The 22,993-nt window shown below is 36.8% G+C and overlaps 1 protein-coding gene and 1 non-coding gene across 2 annotated transcripts in view; one reads left to right on the top strand and one right to left on the bottom strand.

Annotated features, from left to right (window-relative positions):
* The window catches only part of IL1RAPL2 (interleukin 1 receptor accessory protein like 2), a 1,300,423-nt gene that overhangs the window by 1,196,426 nt on the left and 81,004 nt on the right, over positions 1–22,993 (top strand). The gene's annotated exons all lie outside the window — the stretch shown is intronic.
* LOC111536721 lies at positions 8,545–8,651 on the bottom strand. Its single transcript, XR_002729806.1, has one exon. It is a non-coding gene; the product is annotated as a U6 spliceosomal RNA (small nuclear RNA).

Here is a 22,993-nt window from a genome sequence, read left to right as displayed (position 1 = left end):
GGAAGAACACCAACAGCGGCCACGTAAACATAGGTAACAACCCTGCATGTTAAGGAAATGTAACCAAGAAAATAAAATAAAAAAAAAAAAAAAAAAAAAAAAAGAAAATCATTGAGGAGAAAGGATATCTTCCTCAACAGGTTTTTAATGCAAGTGAAAGTGCCATATTCTGGGGAAAAATGCCACAAAGAACATTTGTTGGTAAGGAAGAGAGGCAAGCACCAGGATTAAAGGCAGGAAGAGATAGGCAAATTCTACTCTTTTGTGTAAATGCAGTCAGGTTTATGATAGGATTGCTCCTATTTATAAAGCTGGTAACCCCTGAGCCTTGAAAGGAAAAGATAAATACCAGTTGCCATTCTGTTGATTGAACAACAAGAAGACCTGGCCAATCAATGAGAATCCTTTTTCTGGATTGGCTCCATCGATGCTGAAGTCAAGAAGCACCTTGTCAGTAAGAGACTGCCTTTTAAAATTCTTTTGATATTGAACAATGCTCCTGACCACCAGATGCCCCTGTGAGTTCAACACCACTGGCATCATAGTGGTCTACTTTCCCCAAAAGAGAATATCTCTAATCTAGCCTCTGGATCAGAGGGCCATAACAACCTTTAAGGCTCATTACATACAATACTCTGTGGAAAAGATTGTCAATGCTATGGAAGAAAACCTCCTCAACAGAGAGAGCGTCAGGGAAATCTGGAAGGATCACACCATTAAAGATGCTGTCTTTATTGTAGAAAAAAACCATGAAAACAATCAAGCCCAAAACAATAAACTCCTGCTAGAGGAACCTGTGTCCAGATATTGTGCATGACTTCACAGGATTTATGAGAGAACCAATCAAGGAAATGATGAACAAGAGAATACATTTTCTCTTTCTTATGATTTTCTTAATAACATTTTTTTCTCTAGCTTAAATTATCAGAATACAGTATATAATGCATGTAGCATATAAAATATGTGCTAACTGATTATGTATGCTACTGATAAGGGACCAGTCAACAGTAGGCTATTAGAAGTAAGTTTGGGGTGAATCAAATTATATGTGGATTTCTCCCTGCGTGTGTGTGGAGAGGGGGTGGTGGGGATTAGCGGCCCTAACCCCTGCATTGTTCAAGGGCCAACCGTAGTTGATAAATAATCTGTCAAGTCATCAAGCATAGTGGATCTTTATACTTTCACCCTTGTCTTGAGTAGTTATAGCCCAAGGAGCTCAGCCTTACATAAAAGGAAATTTTATGAGCCTTTATTTTATGTGTATGTGAGTGTGTGTGTGTGTGTGTGTGTGTATGTGTGTGTGTGTAATTTAAGCCATCTTAATAAAGCATCATGTTGTACTGTTTTTCCTCCTATCATTTGGGAGAACGAAAAGCCAGCCTACAAGAGAAAACCTGTTACATTTTTATGGATGGGATTTTAAAACACTTGACCTTTTGAAAACTATATTCACGATAATATTATTTAACATTACTTGTTTTTCTGAAAAAGACAAATAACAAGATGTTTTCTTTCATTTTGACAGATTAGAAGAGATTAAATTTCACTGTAAATTGTTTACTGAGTGTCTGAAATAAAATATTAATTCACTAGCTGAGTATGTGTTTATTGAACTGGATTTTTTTTTTTTTTTTGTCCTTTTAATGGTTTTTCAAAATGGGTTTTGTTTTGTTTTTTTTTTTTTTGCTGTTTTGAGCAAACATGAAGTACAAAATACAGAAATTTTTACTTTCCCCGACTCTAAACTAATTAAAAACCCACTTAGCTTTATAATTAATTTCAAATCATTTTAAAATTATCTAACATTATTTTAATAGCAAGCTGCAGCTCACAATTAGTTGATCTCTTTGTGATCTTTACCATGTTTTCAACAATATTTAAATAAAAATAAGATTACTTATTTTTGTGAATTATGTGGATTCCAAAATAAGTTAGAGTAAAAAGCAGAGTGGGTGTTTCTTAACCTTGTAAAAAAAGCAATAAAAGATTTCCCATGTTGATTATTTCTCATTCAGTACATTTTCTGAGATTCATTGGTTCAAGTTTTCTCTGTCTTCTGCACATGTGCTTCATGTCCCCAAAGGATGTGAAAGGGGTAAATATTTTATATTACTTACGTATAGAAAATCCTGGCTTGTCCCACCCACAATTTCACCCTGGTACCCCATAGCCAAATACCTGAGATTTCATTTCTTAGAAGATAAACTCAAGCATCACATTGTCCTGGTCTTGCTGCATTCTTCTCTTCTTTTTCCACTCAAAGCAATTTTTCTAATTAATTTTTAAATGTTGAGATGACCATTTTACGATCACATGCAGGTGTAATAAATAATTCAGAAAGATCCCATATACTCTTTACCCAGTTTTCCCCAGTGGTAAACTCTTCTAGAACTACAGCCCAATCTGACAACCAAGATACTAACATTGATACAGTATAACACAGAACAGTTCTATCCTGACAGAAATCCTTCATGTTGCACTTTTATAGTAACACCCATTTCCCTCCCACCACCGTCCCCTATTTAACTCCTGGTAACCACTAAACTTCTCTCCATTTCTATAATTATGTTATTTTGAGAATGTTAAATTTGTTTATTTTTCTAAAACTTTTACAGTGTTACATTTTACATTTAAGTCCTCAATCCATTTTGAATAATTTTAATTGTATAACTTGTCAGACTTAGTTCAGGGTTCATTATTTTTTGCCTATGGATGTCCAGTTTTTCTAGCACCATTTGTTGAAAAGCCTATCTTTCCTCCATTGAAATACTTTTACATTTTTTAAAAAAATCAGCTGGGAATATTTGTGTGACTTTATTTTTGTGTCTCCTGTTCACACACACACACACACACACACACACACACACACACACATATATATCTCCACCAGACCACACCGTCTTGATGACTATAGCTATATAATAAATCTTGAAATCAAATGGAATGATTTTTCCTACCTTTTTTTCGCAATATTGTTTTAGCTATTCTAAGTTCTTTGACTTTTAATATAAATTTAGTGTAATCTTGTCTATATCTAAAAAAAAAATCTAACTGGAATGTTGATAGTAATGCATTAAACCTTTATAACAATTTGGGGTAAATTGACATCTTTACTATGATGAGTCTTCCAATTCAAAAACACACTGTGTCTCTCTAGTTATTTAGATCGTTTTTGATTCATTTATTCAGTGTTCCATATTTTTGGCATACAAGTCCAGCACATGTTTTGTTAATTTACACCTAAGTACTTTATTTTTTCAATGATTGTAAATGACACATATTTAAAATATTTTTGGGTGTGCGTGTGTATATATATATATATACCCATTATATATACTATATATATACCCATATATATAGTATATATATATTATATAATATTTATTTATTTATTTATTTATTTATTTATTTATTTATTTGAGAGAGAGTTTAGCTCTTTCACCCAGGCTGGAGTGCAATGGTGCAATCTTGGTTCACTGCAACCTCCGCCTCCTGGGTTCAAGCAATCCTCCTGCCTCAGCCTCCTGAGTAGCTGGGATTACAGGCACCCACCACCATGACTCACCAATTTTTGTATTTTTAGTAGAGATGGTGTTTTGCCATGTGGGCCAGGCTGGTCTCAAACTCCTGACCTCAGGTGATCCACTGGCCTTGGCCTCCCAAAGGGCTAGGATCAAATGCATGAGTCACCACGCTTGGCTGGTTTTTATACTTTTAATTGGTGTCTATGAATTGATTTCTTGGTTTATAGAAATACAGTTGATTCTTGTATGCTTATATTATATCCTGAAACATTGTTAAACTCTCTTATTAGTTCTAGGAGTTTTTTTTATTTTTTTATAGATGTCTTAGGATTCTCAACATAGACATCATGTCATCTGGAAATAGGGGCAGTTTTATTTCTTTCTCTCCAATTTGCATGTCTTTTATTTTATTGTTTTGCTTTATTGCACTGGCTAGAACTTCCAACAGTGTATTGACTAAGAGCAGTGATTTTCAGCTGTTGATAAGGGGTCATTTTGCACTGTCTGCTTTCAAAAATTTGTCTTTGTGTTTAGTTTCTGGAAGTTTAAACATAATGTGTCTTAGTATGGATTTCTTTGTGTTTACCCTGTTAGAGGTTCACCCAACTTTTTAAATCTATAGGTTTATATTTATACCATATATGGGACAGTTTTAGGCATTATTTATTTGAGTACCAACATCTTTTCCTTTTCTCCCCAGGACTCCAATGTCTTGAATGTTAAACCTTTTGTTGTAGTCACATAGGTCCTAGACTATCTATTCATTTTTTTTTCTAGTCTATTTTCTCTCTACTGTCCAGAATGAGTAATTACCATTCTATTTTCAATTCAATGGCTTATTTCATCTTTCCCCTCCATTCTGTTTTTGAGCCCATCTATTGAGCCTTCTATTTCAATTATTGTACTTTTTAATTCTGGAATTTTCATTTGGTTCTTTATATTTCTAATTCTTTGCTGGGACTTTCTATTACTATACTGAGGCTTCCTATTTTTAAACTTGATTCATGTATCTTCATAATTGTTTGCTGAAGTTTTTTATTACCTCTGTTTAAATAATTGCCACATAATTTTAATATCCCTGTCATCTTGGTGTTGGTATCCATTACCTTTGTTCATTTATTTTGAGATTTTCCTATTTTCGGAATAACTACTAGCTTCCAATTTAAACCTAGACGCTTTGTACTACCTTCTTATTTAAACCTTCTATTTTAGCTGGCTTTCTCTAATACTGCTCCATCAGGGAAAATAGGGGAATTAGCTCATTGTTACTAGGTGAAGGTAGAAGCCCAGGTTCCCTATTCAGCTTTCACTGACACCCAAAGTGAGAGTCTCTTAACTACTTCCACATAGGTGAGAGTTCTAGGTTCTTTCATGGTCTCCATTGATACCTTGGTGGATGTGGCTTTATTATTACTTGGCAATTGTGAAAGGCCTCCTCCCACAGAACCCTTGTGGGGAGTAGAGGGATGTCTCATTACAGCTGAGTCGGGGTAGAAGTCCAGAATTCTCACATGGTGTCTCACATAGATACTGCAAAAGAGCAAGAAGAATGTGATTCTCATTAACAGCAAGCAGGGATTAAAGTCTTAGCTTTCTATTTGGCCATCTCTGATACCATCCCAATGGCGTGCTAGACAACTTGTTACAGCATTCTAAGAGTGAATGTCTAGGCTCTCCAATTATCCTTTGCTGGCATGGGCAGGGGTGGTACCATATTTTTTTTCTGTGATGTTTGGTTGGACTATAATAATTATTGTCCAAAAGCTTTCTATCTTTCTAAGCTTCCCCTTTTTTAGCCTTTTAGATAGGAAGAGCAGGTCTTTGTTGGGCTTTTTATGTCTGTGACTATTGCCATTTCTGGGTTTCTGGCTTATTCAGCAACAAGTCTGGTGTATATGAGACACAAAGAAGACCCAGGGACCTAACCACTGTGTCATTCCTTGTGTCCTGTAGTCCTCAGCCCATCTGCCTTCTTCTCCCTTTTTATCAGCATCGTCTTATGTTTGCTTTATACATAATATCCAGATAGCTTAGTTGTACCTCATGGGAAAAAATAGGAGAAATTATAGCAACTCTATTTTCCCAGAAGCATAAGGCTTTATTTTTAGTTTTAGTTTCAGTTCTGGGGTACATATGCAGTATGCGAAGGTTCGTAACATAGGTAAATGTGTGCCATGATGGTTTGCTGGACCTATCAACCCATCACCTAGTTATTAAGCCCAGCATGCATTAGCTATTTTTCCTAATACTCTCCCTCCCCCCACCCCACCCGCTGACAGGCCCCAGTGTGTTGTTCGCCTCCCTGTGTCCATGTGTTCTCATTGTTCTGCTACTACTTATAAATGAGAACATTTGGTGTTTGGTTTTCTGTTCCTGCATTAGTTTGCTGAGGATTATGGCTTCCAGCTTCATCCATGTCCCTGCAAAGGACATGATCTCATTACTTTTTATGACTGCATAGTATTCCATGGTATATATGTACCACATTTTCTTTATCCAGTCTATCATTGATGGACATTTGGGTTGACTTCATGTCTTTGTTATTGTGAATAGTGCTACAATAAACATACACATGCACGTATCTTTGTATAGAATCATCTATATTTCTTTGGGTATCTACCCACTAATGGGATTGCTGAGTCAAATGGTATTTCTGGTTCTAGATCTTTGAGGAATTGCCACACCATCTTTCACAATGGTTGAACTAATTTACATTCCCACCAACAGTGTAAAAGTGTTCCTCTTTCTCTGCAACCTCGCCAGCATCTGTTGTTTCTTGACTTTTTAATAATGGCTGTTCTGACTGGTATAAGATGGTATCTCATTGTGATTGTGATTTGTATTTCTCTAATGATCAGTGATGTTGATCTTTTTTTCATATGTTTGTTGACTGCATGAATGTCTTCTTTTCAGAAGTGTCTGTTCATGTTCTTTGTCTGCTTTTTAATGGGGTCGTTTGTTTTTACCTCATAAATTTGTTTGAGTTCCTTGTAGATTCTGGATATTAGACCTTTGTCAAATGGATAAATTGAAAAAATTTTCTCCCACTCTGTAGATTGCCTGTTCATTCTAATGATAGTTTTTTTTTTTTCTGTGCAGAACTCATTAGTTTAATTAGATCCCATTTATCAATTTTTGCTTTTATTGCAATTGCTTATGGTTATTTCATCATGACATCTTTGCCCATGTCTATGTCCTGAATGTTATTGCATAGATTTTCTTCTAGGGTTTTTATAGTTTTGAGTTTTACATTTAAGTCTTTAATCCATCTTGAGTTAATTTTTTAATAAAGTATGAGGAAGGAGTCCAATCTCAATTTTGAGCAAATGGATAGCCAGTTCTCCCACACCATTTATTAAATGAGGGATTATTTCCCCATTGCTTCTTTTTGTGACATTTGTCAAAGATCAGATGGTTGTAGATGTTCAATCTTATTTCTGAGTTCTTCATTCTGTTCCATTGGTCTGTGTCTGTTTTTGTACCATTACCATGCTGTTTTGGTTATTGTAGCCTTACGGTTTAGTTTAAAGTCTGGTAGTGTGATGCCTCCAGCATTGTTCCTTTTGCTTAGGATTGTCATGGCTATATGGGCTCTTTTTGGTTCCATAAAAAATTTGAAATAGTTTTTTTCCTCTAATTCTGTGAAGAATGTCAATGGTAGTTTAATGGGAATAACATTGAATCTATAAATTACTTTGGGCAGTATGGTCATTTTCATGATATTGGTTCTTCCTTTCCATGAGCATGGAATATTTTTTCATTTGTTTGTATCCTCTCTGGTTTCCTTGAGCAGTGGTTTATAGTTCTCCTTGAAAATGAACTTCACTTCCCTTGTTAGCTGTATTCCTAGGTATTTTATTCTTTTTGTAGCAATTGTGAATGGGGGTTCATTCATGATTTGGCTCTCTGCTTGCCTGTTGTTGGTGTATGGGAATGCTTGTGACTTCTGCACATTGATTTTGTATCCTGAGAATTTGCTGAAGTTGCTTATCAGCTTAAGAAGCTTTGAGGCTGAGATGATGGGGTTTTCTAGATATAGGATCATGTCACCTGCAAACAAAGACATTTTGATTTCCCCCCTTCCTATACGAATACCCTTTATTTATTTCTCTTGCCTGGTTGCCCTGGCCAGAACTTCCAATACTATGTTGAATAGGAGTGGTGAGAGAGGGCATCTTTGTCTTGTGCCAGTTTTCAAGGCGAATGCTTCCAGCTTTTGCCCATTCAATATAATATTGGCTGTGGGTTTGTCATAAATGGCTCTTATGATTTTGAGGTATGTTCCTTCAATACCTAGTTTACTGAGAGTTTTTGACATGAAGGGATGTTCAATTTTATTGAAGGCCTTTTCTGCATCTATTGAGATAATCATGTGGTTTTTGTCTTCAGATCTATTTATGTGATGAATTACATTTATTGATTTGCATATGTTGAACAAGACTTGCATCCTGGGAATGAAGCCAACTTGATCGTGGTGGATAAGTTGCATGATGTGCTGCTGGATTTGGTTTGCCGCATTTTATTGAGAATTTTTGCATCAATATTCATCAGGGATATTGGCCTGAAGTTTTCTTTTTTTGTTGTATCTCTGCCAGGTTTTGGTATCAGGATGATGCTGGCCTCATATAAAGAGTTAGGAAGGGGTCCTTCTTTTTCAATTATTTGGAATAGTTTCAGAAGAAATGGTACCAACTCCTCTTTATATTTCTGGTAGAATTCAGCTGTAAATCTAACTGGTCTTGGCTTTCTTTGGTTGGTAAGCTATTTATGATTGTCTTAATTTTGGAACTTATTATTGGTCTATTGAGGGATTCAACCTCTTCCTGGTTCAGTCTTGGGAGGGTGTATGTGTCCAGGAATTATCCGTTTTCTTTAGATTTTCTACTTTATTTGCATAGATCTGTTTATAGTGTTATCTGATGGTTGTTTATATTTCTGTGGGTCAGTGGTAATGTTCACTTATTCATTTTTTATTATGTCTGTTTGATTATTCTCTCTTTTCTTCTTTATTAGTCTAGCTAAAAATATGGAACACTTCATGAATTTGTGTGACATCCTTGTGCAGGAGCCATGCTAATCTTCTCTGTATTGTACCAATTTTAGTATATGTGCTATCAAAGCGAGCACAGCATAAGGCTTCTAAAACTATTTTTAAAAATAAAAATTGTGTCCAGCTGGGTACCTCTTCCACCGGTAGAAAGTAATGAGCTCAGTTAAGATCACTGAAACATCACAGAAAAGACTAGAACTCATTCACAGCAGCTTCCATCTCATCATAGTTTGATGCAGTCTGTTGGTAATGATAAATATTTTTCTAGACACAATTTCTCTTGATTGGTTAGCTGAAAGGCAGGAGAGCTTTTCAGTTTCCCTAGGTGGACTGAGCTGATTATGAAGAGACCACAGAAAACTTATCTTTTCCTTGATGGCATCCGACTCAATAGAATCCACTTAGGGACCGTACACAGGAAAGCAGGAAAGCAAGATGGGGCTAACTAAAGTAATGTAGGAAAAAAGTATTCTCTTGTGCCTGATGATCCCTCTTTGGCAAAGGGGAATCTCTGTCACTTAAATATCTATGTCTCTAGAGGAACCTGCTAAAGGTTACTGCTAAATATTGGGAAATTGGTTTTACCATTAGATTTTGCTTGATACTACATTGCAGGGGCTGCTTCCCAAGGCACAAAAGTGTTAGATAAATGTCTTCCTCAATAATTACATAGTAACAACTGAATGTGTAACTACATGACACCTTGTCAAAACTCAATAATAATTACATAGTACTTTCGTTTTCCTCAACTAGTGCTATTATATCAGAGACACAGGTATACTAAATCATAATGCTTTAGTGATGACATATTTATTTACTAAATCATCAGGTATGACATGAAATTTCTTCTTAAGTTATATTTAACAAGATACATAGTAATTTCATTATTTTCTGCTGTTTGCTATGTGAAGTAAACCTCCAAATTTTTAAAGTTTCAAGTGTCTCTTGTGGTTGTTACTCTTGTTTATGTCAGAACAAAGAAAATGTCACCTGTTCTAGCAGTTGCTGAGAAATTGACCCTCTTTGCATGAAATGTAAGCACTGGATCCCATAGGACAAGTAAAACGTCTTTAACTTGATGATTTTATTCAATAAGTCTCTATATATACTGCACATTCTAAAGCTCACACTACCTTGCTCATTCTGTGTTACTTAAACTTCTGTAATTTCCTCTACTCCTAATCACCAGGCTGTATAGAACAAACAAAGATAAATACTTGCATTAAGTTGCAGACAACTTTAACAATCTGATTTTACAAAAGTCAGAAAGTAATTTTTTTTCCTGGAGATCCTTATTTGAAATGAAGCAGTTCAATGGCAGGCAAACAGCGTTGTTGACACACTAAGCCAAGGTCTCTCAATCTCAGTACTATTGAAATTTAGGATCTGAAAGATTTTTTTGGTGGAAGAAGGGGCTGTCCTGTGCTGTTTAGTAGTACACCACTGGCCTTTACCAGCTAAATGTCAGTAGCATTTCCCACCAGTTGTCACAACCGAAAATGGCTCCAGACATTACCAAATGTACTCTAGGGGGCCAAAATTGTCCCTAGTATGCATACTCTAAAAAAAGATTAAATGGAAGTTAAATAATGTTCTGATGGAGATTGCAGTATAGTCAAGTTCTACCACATATTAGCCCATTAATGAAGTGAAGCTATTCCAGAAGAACATTTCCTGAGAAGAAAGCTGTATCCCCTGCCCATTTGTAGTTAAGTGCCAATAGGGAGTTTATGTCACCTCCTGAAAGCCCAATTCTTTGCCTGATATCAAAAGTATGGTTACATTATCCTGTGCCTAGAAACTAAAACCAAGAGATGTTAGTAAATGTATAGGGAATAGAGGTGAATAATTTAAAAAGAGAAAAAACATAAACAATACATAAATATTAGTCTGTAAGATTCAGTACTGACATAACATATGAGTAACACATGAGCAATAAACTTTTTAAAAAGTCTTGTGAGTACATAGTAGGTGTCTATATTATGGGGTACATGATATGTTTTGATACAGGCATGCAATGACCAATAATCAAATCATCGAAAATGGGGTATTCATCCCATCAAGCATTTTTCCTTTGTGTTACAAACAATCCAGTTATACTCATTTAGTCATTTTAACTGTACAATAAATCATTTTTACTTGTAATCACCCTGTTGTGTTATCAAATACTAGGCCTTATTTATTCTTTCTAACTACTTTTTATATCCATTAACCATCCCCATTCCCCACAACCCCCATTACCCTTCCTAGCCTCTGTAAACCACTCTTCTACTCAGATGAACTGTACATTTAATGGAATATGTACACACGCACCTTGCATTTTATAGAAGACCTGGAGGTCATAGCTGTTCTTTAGATTATGAAGTCTATTGCCACTGATTTTTTTTGTCTTTTCCTGACTTCTGAATAGTTGATACTAGGAGTCAATAGGGTAATAGCCAAAGTTTAAGATCAAAAGCCTCTGATACTTGAAATTGCAACCCCCACCCAATCCCTGTGGAGAGTCCTAAGGAGATACTAGGTCTTATCAGAGAGCAACAACTGTCTTGTCTTTCTTTGGCAAACTAGAGAGTAACAAAGGCTAATTTATATTGCATATAACTAAAACATATTATAATTTTCTATAACAAGCTGAAGCATTAGTTTTAAAGCATGTATGCACAATCAAGAAAAAATGGTGCATAAGTGAAAAAGGCAAGGTACTATTTGGTTAGGGGATGGATTACAGCCTCCAAATATGTCAAGGAATGGCTTGCAGAAAAGTTTCTCTCGTTTTTTATAGTATCATGTGATAGGCAAAGTCATTTCTTAATTACTCTTTACAGCTTCTAATCCCCTAGACTTGTTTGCTATATGGAATCATAATGAAAGATGCATGAACAACAAGCTATGACACTATAAAGACACTTGGGCTGTACTTAAGTTATAATCCAAGTTATATGTCATGGCAGATCAAGCACTTCTTTTGTAAATACTTTTTGTTAAATCATAAAGTTCCGTACTAGGGGGAACATAATTAACTCTATGATCTAAACTCAGAAAGATAACCAGGAATTAAATATCCTGTTGAGAGTTCATTTTCAGAACAAGGTAAAATCATGACTCTCATACAGACACAAAAATTGATTAAAGATTTATTTTATTCATATGGTATAAGGCAACCAGGCCGATATTATAACTGGTTCAAAATAAAAGTCAAAAGAGTTAAAATTTGTATGGAGTATAGGAACGTTGACAAATGGAGACAAAACTGGTTTTTCCAAGGTGAAGTGGAGGAGCCAAATGTCTAACAGACAGAGTAGAATTTATGTATCAGTTACCTTCAACTTACAGGGAGTTGCAAAATAATTCAGACAAGGAACAATGAACAATGAACAGAACAATGAGTTTGCTTAAATCAGGCCTAAAGGATACACTAGAGATGATGTATCATTTCCCACAGAAACATCAATTTTTACTAAAATTCCCCTCCTTTTCAATCAAAAAAGCCTGAAAAATTATCTTGATCCAAAAATAAAAGATATCATTAGACTGGACCTAATGATTTATGAAGGTGCAGCAAGTGTGCTAATTTGCCGTATGGACCTTCTTAAGTTTATTTTGATGGACGTTTTCATAAAGAATCTGAGATTGGACTTTTAAAAGCTCCTTATTATGTGTGGACCTGAGGCTAGAAAACAAGGATTTTGCCAATAGTACCTACAAATATGGGTGAATTTCTTTCTTTCTTTTTTTAATTTTTTTTGAGATGGAGTCTCACTCTGTCACCCAGGCTGGAGTGCAGTGGTATGATCTTGGCTCACTGTAACCTCCACCTCCCAGGTTCAAGCGATTCTCCTCCTCAGCCTCCCAAGTAACTGAGACTACAGGCACCTGCCACCATGCCTGGCTAATTTTTTCTATTTTTAGTAGTGACATGGTTTCACCATGTTAGCCAGGATGGTCTAGATCTCCTGACCTCATGGTCTGCCTGCCTCGTCCTCCCAAAGTGTTGGGATTACAGGTGTGAGTCACCACACCTGGCCGGAATTTCTTTCTTTTTAAGGTTTTCAAAACATCCTAAAGTCCTTGACTTGCCAGAAAGCGACCTTCCTTACCATCTGTAAGTCTGAGAACCCTGGAAGCCAGGTACCATGCCAGTTTTCCCAAGTTTACTTTGCAAGCATTGGCTTTATAAAGTCAGCTTTGGTGCCTTAAAAGTATCTGTTCATATCTAATTGAACAAGCATAATTTTCACATATAACATCCTAGGCAAGTCCTTGGTTCTATAAAGGATGTTTCCAATTATTCTCCAATAAAAGGAGAATAAATTCTTACGGCAACTATGCAAATCACTACATTGCTAGGAAAATAAAAATATTCAATAAGAGTTTCTGAATTCTGAAGGGGTCAACAAGGAGAATAAAATACCATTTATAAATATTTCATTTCAGTTTATAAAAGCAGAGTCTACTAAATTATTATGAGTTATAGTGTAAAGGTACAAAAGTGTGATACCTTTCCTCACCAATCATAAGGGTAACAGCCAAGACTCCTGTAACAAAAGATAGGTTAACAAGAGACAAGCATGACAAATTTATTTAATCAAAATTGTACATGACACAGGAGCCTTCAGAAATGAGGACCCCCAAACCTAGAGAAAGCTGCCTATATCCTTAGGTTCAATAAAGAATGGATAGCCATGTAGAAATGTGATTAGACAAAAGAGTATGACCTAATGGTAATAGATTGAGTGGGGGGATCCAACAAGGCCTATCTGTTCAGATACCTATCTGTTCAGACTCTGTGTAGCATTCCTTCTTCCTCAGTAACCCCTCTGGAATGAAGATCTTCAAGGAAAAGGGGAGCAGGGACAGAGTTACCTTTCTAGGTTTAATGGCTTGCTTTCAGGGAGAGGGTTTCTAGTTTTCATGACCCTCTTTGGAGAAGAGGAATTCTGGTTTCCATGACTTGCTTTGTGGGAGAATGAGGAAGAGGAGATAGGAGAATGTAAGAAGATCAGAAAGACCTTGTTTCTTTTTTTTTTTTTTTTTTTTTTTTTTTTTTTTTTTTTTTGAGACGGAGTCTTGCTCTGTCGCCCAGGCTGGAGTGCAGTGGCCGGATCTCAGCTCACCGCAACCTCCGCCTCCTGGGTTCACGCCATTCTCCTGCCTCAGCCTCCCGAGTGGCTGGGACCACAGGCGCCCGCCACCTCGCCCGGCTAATTTTTTTCTATTTTTAGTAGAGACGGGGTTTCACCGTGTTAGCCAGGAGGGTCTCGATCTCCTGACCTCGTGATCCGCCCGTCTCGGCCTCCCAAAGTGCTGGGATTACAGGCTTGAGCCACCGCGCCCGGCCCAGAAAGACCTTGTTTCTGAGGCCTTTCTAGTTTCCTTCAGTTCAAAGTACTCAGTATGCCAAGGTGTCATACTTCATGGTATCATGTTCTGAGCCCTAACAGTAGCGTAAAAGAAAAGGACTTCCTTATACATCTTGAAAATGAAGCATTAGGGTACATGTGCATAACGTGCAGGTTTGTTACATATGTATACTTGTGCCATGTTGGTGTGCTGCACCCATCAACTCGTCTAGAACTTAAAGTATAATAATAATAATAATAATAATAATAATAATAATAATAATAATAATAATAAAGAAATATATTGTTTGTAATCTACATTAGCATCAATAAATATGGACCATTTAAATTGTGCTAAGTCAAAAAAAAATAAAAATAAATAAATAAATAAATGAAGAAAAAAATGAAAAAAAAAAGAAAATGAAGCATTAAAACATCAACAATATTCTTTAAAAATTTACATCATGGGCCAGGCACAGTGGTGTGTGCCTGTAATCCTAGCACTTTGGGAGGCCAAGGCAGGTGGATCACCTGAGGTCAGGAGTTCAAGACCAGCCTGGCCAACATGGCAAAACCCTGTCTCTACTAAAAATACAAAAATTAGCTGAGTGTGGTGGCAGGTGCCTATAATCCCAACTACTCGAGAGGCTGAGGCAGGAGAACTGCTGGAACCCAGGGGCGGAGGTTGCAGTGAGCCGAGATGGCACCATTTTACTCCAGCCTGGGTGAAAGAGCAAAACTGTCTCAAAGAAAAAAAATTACATCATATCATTCAGTCTTATATGATTATTCTTGCTCCATAAGATCTTGTATTAGCAGAAGCCGATACCCAAAAGTACATGTCATAATCCTTTTCCATGTGTCTCTGAGACAGTCATCCTTTTTTAATGATGAAGCACTGAGGACTGTAGTTGATTGCATATGCTTTCAAGGAAGGATCAGAGTAAAACAAACAAACAAAAATATCTAGGACAAAAGACTATGGTTAGTTATTATTAATAACTTTCAAAAGTGAAAGGTCTAAAGAGCATTTGTTGTAAGAAAAATGCAGCTGCCAATAAAATTTGGTTGTTTCTTTGACATGCAAAACAGGATAGTTAAGGCTGTCGAAAAAAGTTTTAGACAAAATAATTATAAACAGTGAATAAATCTATTATTAAAGAAGACAGCGAACATTACATCTAAATTATAAAAATAGATGAATATATCCTTTACAGAGAAAAATTCTTGACCTATAACATGCAAGTCTGACATAATATGCAATAAATATACTAAACATATATTAAGAATATGTATCAAGAATATGTCAATATTAAGTAAAAAGATTCAGTAAGTATGGAATACATCACAAACATCTGTATATTAATAAAACTCCATAGTTAAGTGATGTGACTTCCTATTTGGAATTTAGTGGCCTAGAAGATGCCATTTTCAATTTAAAGAAACAAAGTTATAACCAAGTTAATATTTTTTAAAATAACTGAAATTATGACTGGTAACACTATACTGCTGTCATCTAATATCAGGCAAAACACCACTAGCACTCTGATAAATTAAAATATATATCATGGACAGCAAGGGCTTTGACAAATTTCTTGAAAGTTCCCAAACAGTATAGCGTTTCTGAAACATTTATACTAATAATATTTTACCCACACAAATTTAACTTAGAGAAAGCTGAGCGTCTTTTCTGATTTGAAAACTGTTCTTATAGAACTCATCAGCAGTAACATATCAATAAACCTAATTATTTTTAGCACCTCTCATTTTACTAGGTGAAGGAAAAAATCTTTGTGCCATTGCACAGGGCCTAAAAAGGTAATTTTAGTTGTAAAAGATAAGGTGAAAGTTTTATTTTATTTTTTTTATATGCAGGATTAGATTTGGGGAAGGGAAAAATAAAAAAAGTCATGGTATTTCAACATTTAAGATACAAATTGGATCATAGGTGCCTGAGAAATAATACTTGGTTATTTATTTCAAAATGACAATAAAACATTAAAAGAAAACTTAGAAGACAACATGGTTGTAATGAATGTTTGTTTTTGTGAGGAAACTTTGTTTTCTTGAATGACCAAGGACATTATACAGACAACATAAACCATAGAATCTTATTGTGGTATAACACAAAGCTTTGTTATGTAAGCAGATTAATGGAAAACAACAAGAACAACTGCAACAGTAAAAAAATAACCTTTCTTATAGTAAGTGAAGGCAGTGAACCGAGGAGATAGGCCTATCAATTTAAGCAAACTCTGCTAAGATTTTTAACACAGTTCATAACTTTTCAAACTCAGGTATTATAAAGCAAGTGAAGTAAAATGTATGACCACCTTTTGTCTATCATTATGCTGCTTCATATTCTGGAATAAACTGACACTTTACTATAGGACCCATAGCAGGATGTCCACAAGGTCAGAATTAATTTCATAACATTATTAGTAACATTCAATGTGCTCATTGTTGCTATCTTTGAATTCATAAATAAGTGTGCATCTTAAAAATTCCCCAGTTTCAATTTCCAATATAGTAAGTATCAATAGTTAGAATCTACAAAAAAGCTCTATGGGGTCCTCATTAAGTTTTAAAAGCACAAAGAGATTTGAAGAGTAAAAAAAAAAAATAAAAATAAAAACAGAATTAAAAAAAAAAAAAAAAAAAAAAAAAACAACTCCTTTAGGAAGAAACTACTCCTTTCCATGGAAAATAAAAATACATCAAACACAGTTGTAATTCTCTGAAACTATTACGCCTACATAGTCTCATTCACATATATTAATTTTAACTTTTAACCAAAGCAATTTCTACTTCACAGAATAAACTTCCTTGCAGTCCATCCTTGCAATCTAGCAGAGCTCATGAATACATATGATACAACTTTCTACAGTCATACTTTATATGATTTCTCAAAGTTGCAAAATGAACATGTTCATTAACAGACCCAAGTATATCATCTCTTTGTAGCATATATAAATAGAAGCAAAAGTATATAAGCTTAATATTATGATTAGTAATCAATATTTTGGCATTCTATCCTACTTAGAAATGATCTAGATATCCAATGATCAACCCAAAAGGATATCAACTGGGGTTGGCATTCCAAGATGGCCAAATAGGAACAGCTCCAGTCTACAGCTCCCAGCGAGACTGACATAGAAGACAGGTGGTTTCTGCATTTCCAACTGGGGTATCTGGTTCATTTCACTGGGACTGGTTGGACAGTGGGTGCAGCCCACAGAGGGTGAGCTGAAGCAGGGTGGGGCATCGCCTCACCTGGGAAGCACAAGGGGTTGGGGGATTTCCCTTTCCTAGCCAAGGGAAGCTGTGACAGACTACCTGGAAAAACAAGACACTGCCACCCAAATACTGCACTTTTCCCAAGGTCTTAGCAACCGACAGACAAGGAGATTCTCCCCTGTGCCTGGCTCGGTGGGTCCCATACCCATGGAGCCTTGCTCACTGCTAGTGCAGCAGTCTGAGTTTGAACTGCGAGGCAGCAGCCTGGCTGGGGTAGGGGTGTCCGCTATTGCTGAGGCATGAGTAGGTGAACAAAGCAGCCAGGAAGCTCGAACTGGGCGGAACCCACTGCAGCTCAACAAGGCTTACTGCCTGTAGACTCCACCTCTGTGGGCAGGGCATAGCTGAACAAAAGGCAGCACACAACTTCTGCAGACTTAAACGTCCCTCTCTGACAGCTCTGAAGAGAGCAGTGGTTTTCCCAGCATAGCATTTGCACTCTGAAAACAGACAGACTGCCTCCTCAAGTGCGTCCCTGACCTCCATGTAGACTGACTAGGAGACACCTCCCAGCACGGGCCAACAGACACCTCATATAGGCAGCTACCCCTCTGAGACAAAGCTTCCAGAGGAAGGATCAGGCATCAATATTTGCAGTTCTGCACCCTCCACTGGTGATACCCAGGCAAACAGGATCTGGAGTGGAACGCTAGCAAACTCCAACAGACCTGCAGCTGAGGGACCTGACTGTTAGAAGGAAAACTAACACACAGAAAGAAATAGCATCAACATCAACAAAAAGGTCATCTACACCAAAACCCCATCTGTAGGTCAGTAATATCAAAGAACAAAGGTAGATAAAACCACAAAGATGGGGAGAAACCAGAGCAAAAAAGCTGAAAATTCTAAAAATCAGAGTGCCTCTTCTCCTCCAAAGGATCGCAGCTCTTCACTAGCAATGGAACAAAGCCAGACACAGAATGACTTTGACGAGTTGACAGAGAAGGCTTCAGAAGGTCAGTAATAACAAACTTCTACGAGCTAAAGGAGAATGTTCAAACCCATAGCAAGGAAACTAAAAACCTTGAAAAAAGATTAGATGAATGGCTAACTAGAATAAAGAGTGTGGAGAAGATCTTAAATTACCTGATGGAGCTGAAGACCATGGCACAAGAACTTCATGACACATGCAAAAGCTTCAGTAGCCGATTCTATCAGAAGAAAGGGTATCAGTGATTGAAGATCAAATTAATGAAATAAAGTGAGAAGACAGAGTTACAGAAAAAAAGAGTAAAAAGAAACGAACAAAGCCTCCAAGAAAGATGGGACTATGTGAAAAGACCAAATCTACGTTTGATTGGTGTACCTGAAAGTGATGGGGAGAATGGAACTAAGTTAGAAAACAATCTTCAGGATATTATCCAGGAGAACTTCCCCAACCTAGAAAGGCAGGCCAACATTCAAATTTGGGAAATACAGAAAACACCACAAAGATACTCCTCGAGAAGAGCAACCCCAAGACACATAATTGTCAGATTAACCAAGGTTGAAATGAAGGAAAAAGTGTTAAGGGCAACCAGAGAGAAAGGTCGAGTTACCCACAAAGGGAAGCCCATCAGACTAACAGCGGATCTCTCGACAGAAAGCCTACAAGCCAGAAGAGAGTGGGGGCCAATATTCAACATTCTTAAAGAAAAGAATTTTCAACCCAGAATTTCACATCCAGCCAAACTAAGCTTCAAAAGTGAAGGAGAAATAAAATCCTTTAGAGACAAGCAAATGCTGAGAGATTTTGTCACCATCAGGCCTGCCTTACAAGAGCTCCTGAAGGAAGCACTAAACATGGAAAGAAGCTACTGGTACCAGCCACAGCAAAAATGCCAAATTGTAAAGACCATCAATGTTATGAAGAAATGGCATCAATTAACAGGCAAAATAACCAGCTAACATCATAATGACAGGATCAAATTCACACATAACAATATCAACCTGAAATGTAAATGGGCTAAATACCCTAACTAAAAGACACAGACTGGCACATTGGAAAAAGAGTCAAGATCCATCAGTATGCTGTATTGAGGAGACCCATCTCATATGCAGACGCACATAGACTCAAAATAAAAGGATGGAGGAAGATTTACCAAGCAAATGGAAAGCAAAAAAAGCAGGGGTTGCAATCCTAGTCTCTGATAAAACAGACTTTAAACCAACAAAGATCAAAAGAGACAAAGAAAGCCATTATATAATGGTAAAGGGATCAATTCAACAAGAAGAGCTAACTATCCTAAATATATATGCACCCAATACAGGAGCACCCAGATTCATAAAGCAAGGCCTTAGAGACCTACAAAGAGATTTAGACTCCCATACAATAATAATGGGAGACTTTAACACCCCACTGTCAATATTAGACAGATCAAGGAGACAAAATGTTAACAAGGATATCCAGGACCTGAATTCAGCTCTGCAACAAGCAGACCTAATAGACATCTACAGAACTCTCCACCCCAAATCAACAGAATATACATTCTTCTCAGCACCACATCGCACTTATTCTAAAACTGAACACATAGTTGAAAGTAAAGCACTCCTCAGCAAATGCAAAAGAATAGAAATCACAACAAACAGTCTCTCAGACCACAGTGCAATCAAATTAGAACTTAGGATTAAGAAACTCACTCAAAACCACACAACTACATGGAAACTGAACAACCTGCTCCTGAATGACTACTAGGTAAATAAAATGAAGGCAAAAATAAAGATGTTCTTTGAAACCAATGAGAACAAAGATACAATGTACCATAATCTCTGGGACACATTTAAAGCAGTGTAGAGGGAAATTTATAGCACTAAATGTCCACAAGAGAAAGCAGGAAAAATCTAAAATTGACACCCTAACATCACAATTAAAAGAACTGGAGAAGCAAAAGCAAACAAATTCAAAAGCTAGCAGAAGGCAAGAAATAACTAAGATCAGAGCAGAAATGAAAGAGAGAGAGACACAAAAAACCCTTCAAAAAAATCAATGAATCCAGGAGCTGTTTTTTTGAAAAGATCAACAAAATTGATAGACCGCTAGCAAGACAAATAAAGAAGAAAAGAGAGAAGAATCAAATAGACACAATAAAAAATGATAAAGGGGATATCACCACTGATCCCATAGAAATACAAACTACCATCAGAGAATGATATAAATACCTCTAAGCAAATAAACTAGAAACTCTAAAAGAAACGGATAAATTCCTGGACACATACACCCGCCCAAGGCTAAACCAGGAAGAAGTTGAATCTCTAAATAGACCAATAACAGGCTTTGAAATTGAAATAATGATTAATAGCCTACCAACCAAAAAAAGTCCAGGACCAGACGGATTCACAGCCAAATTCTACCAGAAGTAAAAAGAGTAACTGGTATCATTCCTTCTGAAACTATTCCAGTCAATAGAAAAAGAGGGAATCCTCCCTAACTCAGTTTATGAGGCCAACATCATCCTGATACCAAAGCCTGGCAGAGACACAGCAAAAAAAGAGAATTTTAGACCAATATCCCTGATGAACATCGATGTGAAAATCTTCAATAAAATACTGGCATACCAAATCCAGCAGCACATCAAAAAACTTATCCACCACGATCAAGTGGGCCTCATCCCTGGGATGCAAGGCTGATTCAACATACTGGAATCAATTAACGTAATCCATCATATAAACAGAACCAAAGACAAAACCCACATGATTATCTCAATAGATGCAGAAAGGCTTTGACAAAATTCAACAGCCCTTCATGCTAAAAACTCTCAATAAACTAGGTATTGATGGAATGTATCTCAAAATAATAAGAGCTATTTATGACACACCTACAGCCAATATCATACTGAATAGGCAAAAACTGGAAGCATTCCCTTTGAAAACTGGCACAAGACAAGGATGTCCTCTCTCACCACTCCTATTCAACATAGCGTTGGAAGTTCTGGCCAGCGCAATCAGACAAGAGAAAGAAAGAAAGAGTATTCAATTAGGAAATGAGGAAGTCAAGTTGTCCCTGTTTGCAGATGACATGATTTTATATTTAGAAAACCCCATCATCTCAGCCCAAAATCTCCTTAAGCTGATAAGCAACTTCAGCAAAGTCTCAGGATACAAAATCGACGTGCAAATATCACAAGCATTCCTATACACCAATAACAGACAAACAGAGAGCCAAATTATGAGCGAACTCCCATTCACAATTGCTTCAAAGCGAATAAAATACTTAGGAATCCAACTTACAAGGGATGTAAAGGACCTCTTCAAGGAGACCTACAAACCACTGCTCAAGAAAATAAAAGAGGACACAAACAAATGGAAGAATATTCCATGCTCATGAATAGGAAGAATCAATATTGTGAAAATGGCCATACTGTCCAAAGTAATTTATAGATTCAATGCCATCCCCATCAAGTTACCAATGACTTTCTTCACAGAATTGGAAAAATCTACTTTAATGTTCATATGGAACCAAAAATAGCCTGCATTGCTAGGACAACCCTAAGCAAAAAGAACAAAGCTGGAGGCATCACACTACCTGACTTCAAACTATACTACAAGGCTATAGTAACCAAAACAGCATGGTGCTGGTACCAAAACAGGTTTATAGACGAATGGAGCAGAACAGAGGCCTCAGAAATAACATCACACATCTATAGCCATCTGATGTTTGACAAATGTGACAAAAACAAAAATGGGGGAAATTATTCCCTATTTAATAAATGGTGCTGGGAAAACTAGCTAGTCATATGTAAAAAACTGAAACTGGATCCCTTCCTTACACCTTATACAAAAATTAATTCAAGATGGATTAAGGACTTAAATGTTAGACCTAAAACCATAAAAACCCTGGAAGAAAACCTAGGCAATACCATTCAGGACACAGGCATGGGCAAGAATTTCATTACTAAAACACCAAAAGAAATGGCAACAAAAGCCAAAATTGACAAATGGGATCTAACTAAACTAAAGAGCTTCTGCCCAGCAAAAGAAACTACCATCAGAGTGAACAGTCAACCTACAAAACGGGAGAAAATTTTTGCAATCCACCCATCTGACAAAGGGCTAATATCCAGAATCTACAAAGAACTCAAACAAATTTACAAGAAAGAAACAACCCCATCAAAAAGTGGACAATGGATATGAACAGACGCTTCTCAAAAGAAGATATCTATGCAGCCAACAAACACATGAAATACTGCTCATCATCACTGGTCATCAGAGAAATGCAAATCAAAACCACAGTGAGATACCATCTCACGCCTGTTAGAATGGCAATCATTAAAAAGTCAGGAAACAACAGATGCTGGAGAGGATGTGGAGAAATAGGAATGCTTTTACGCTGTTGGTGGGAGTGTAAACTAGTTGAACCATTGTGGAAGACAATGGGGATTCCTCAAGGACCTAGAACTAGAATTACCATTTGACCCTGCAATACCATTACTGGGTATATACCCAAAGGATTATAAACCATGCTACTATAAAGACACATGCACACATTATGTTTATGGTGGCCTTATTCACAATAGCAAAGACTTGGAACCAACACAAATGTCCATCAATGATAGACTGCATAAAGAAAGTGTGGCACATATACACCATGGAATACTATGCAGCCATAAAAAGGGATGAGTTTATGTCCTTTGCAGGGACATGGATGAAGCTGGAAACCATCATTCTCAGCAAACTGTCACAAGGAAAGAAAACCAAACACCGCATGTTCTCACTTGTAGGTGGGAATTGAACAAAGAGATCACTTGGACACAGGGTGGGGAACATCACACACTGGGGCCTGTTGTGGGGCGGGGGGGGGGGGGGGG

Source organism: Piliocolobus tephrosceles, chromosome 12 (assembly GCF_002776525.5).
Source record: "Piliocolobus tephrosceles isolate RC106 chromosome 12, ASM277652v3, whole genome shotgun sequence".
Lineage (NCBI taxonomy): Eukaryota > Metazoa > Chordata > Mammalia > Primates > Cercopithecidae > Piliocolobus > Piliocolobus tephrosceles.
Note: the sequence above shows the minus strand (reverse complement) of the source record. Positions and strands in the feature narration are given on the sequence as shown.